This window comes from Arachis duranensis, chromosome 7, assembly GCF_000817695.3.
Source record: "Arachis duranensis cultivar V14167 chromosome 7, aradu.V14167.gnm2.J7QH, whole genome shotgun sequence".
NCBI lineage: Eukaryota > Viridiplantae > Streptophyta > Magnoliopsida > Fabales > Fabaceae > Arachis > Arachis duranensis.
In genome coordinates this window covers 7,879,426-7,881,310 of record NC_029778.3, presented here as the reverse complement: position 1 = coordinate 7,881,310, position 1,885 = coordinate 7,879,426, and positions in this window count along the sequence as shown.

The following is a 1,885-nucleotide window of genomic DNA, read 5'->3' as shown; positions in this document are numbered from 1 at the left end:
CTCAAAGTTGTTTGCTCCAATGGCAGGGATAGAGATGCTTCTCCCATAGAAATCAGGAGTAGGTGCAGTAAAGTCACCCAGCACCTTCCTTGCATTGTTTGCATTGTTGTTGTTTTCGGCTGCCATGTCTTCTTCTTCTTTGAAGAATTCGGTCAGGTCCTCTTCAGAGAGTTGTGCCTTAACTTCTCTTAGCTTTCGCTTCAAGGTCCTTTCAGGTTCAGGGTCAGCTTCAACAAGAATGCCTTTGTCTTTGTTCCTGCTCATATGAAAGAGAAGAGAACAAGAAAATGTGGAATCCTCTATGTCACAGTATAGAGATTCCTTGAGGTGTCAAAGGAAAAGAAAAATAGAAGGAAGAGGTATAAAATTCGAACTTATCAGTGAAAGATGGAGTTCGAATTGTGCATTGAGAAGGAGTGATACTCCATAAATAGAAGGATGTGAGAAGAGGGGAAGAAAATTTTCGAAAATTAAGTGAAAAAGTTTGAAAACATTTTGAAAAACTTTAATTGATTTTCGAAAATCAAGAGTGAAAAAAAATCAAGTAATTTTTGAAAAAGATTTTGAAATTAGAAGTTAAAAAGATATGATTGAAAACAAAAAGATGTGATTGAAAATATATGATTGAAAAGTTATGGTTTTAAAAAGATGTGATTGAGAAGATATGATTTGAAAATAATTTTGAAAAGATTTGATTTTAAAAATTAATGACTTGCCTAACAAGAAAAGATATGATTCAAACATTAGACCTTTCTCAACAGAAAAGGCAACATACTTGAAATGTTCAATCAAATCATTAATTGTTAGTAAGTATCTTTGAAAAAGGAAAGAAATTGATTTTGAAAACATTTGATTGAAAAGATTTGGTTTGAAAAAGATTTGGTTTTGAAAAACTTTGAAAACTTGAAAAAAAATTGATTTGAAAACAAAATCTTCCCTCTTGTGCCATCCTGGCGTTAAACGCCCAGAATGGTATCCATTCTGGCGTTTAACGCCCAAAATGCTACCTTTTTGGGCGTTAAACGCCCAACCAGGTACCCTGGCTGGCGTTTAAACGCCAGTCTGTCCTTCTTCACTGGGCGTTTTGAACGCCCAGCTTTTTCTGTGTAATTCCCCTGCTGCATGTTCTGAATCTTCAGTCCCCTGTACTATTGACTTGAAAATAGAACCAAGATCAAATAAACAAGGCATGCAAGACACTAAACTTAAAATTTGACACTAGACTTAAACAAGAAACATAAAATGTTTTTGGTTTTTATGATTTTGAAATTTTTTTGTGTTTTTTTTTTCGAAAATTATATGAAAATAGAAAATAAAGGTTTCAGAATTCTTGATTTAAATTTCCAGGAATCATTGCAATGCTAGTCTAAGACTTCGGTCCAGGAATTAGACATGGCTTTGCAGCCAGCCAAGCTTTCAAAGAAAGCTTCGGTCCAAAACACTAGACATGGCCAATGGCCAGCCAAGCCTTAGCAGATCATTGCTCCAATAGCAAGATTGATGGAAATCAACAAGCTATTGTGATGATCAGTTGAAACCTCGGTCCAATAAGATTAGACATGGCTTCACAGCCAGCCAGACTTCAACAGATCATCATGAAACTCTAGAATTCATTCTTAAGAACTCTGAAGAAAAATACCTAATCTAAGCAACAAGATGAACCGTCAGTTGTCCATACACAAACAATCCCCGGCAACGGCGCCAAAAACTTGGTGCACGAAATTGTGATCACTACAACTCAAAACAATCCCTAGTAATGGCTCCAAAGACTTGGTGCTCAATACCATGGCATAAACACAACTTCGCACAACTAACCAGCAAGTGCACTGGGTCGTCCAAGTAATAAACCTTACGCGAGTAAGGGTCGATCCCACGGAGATTGTTG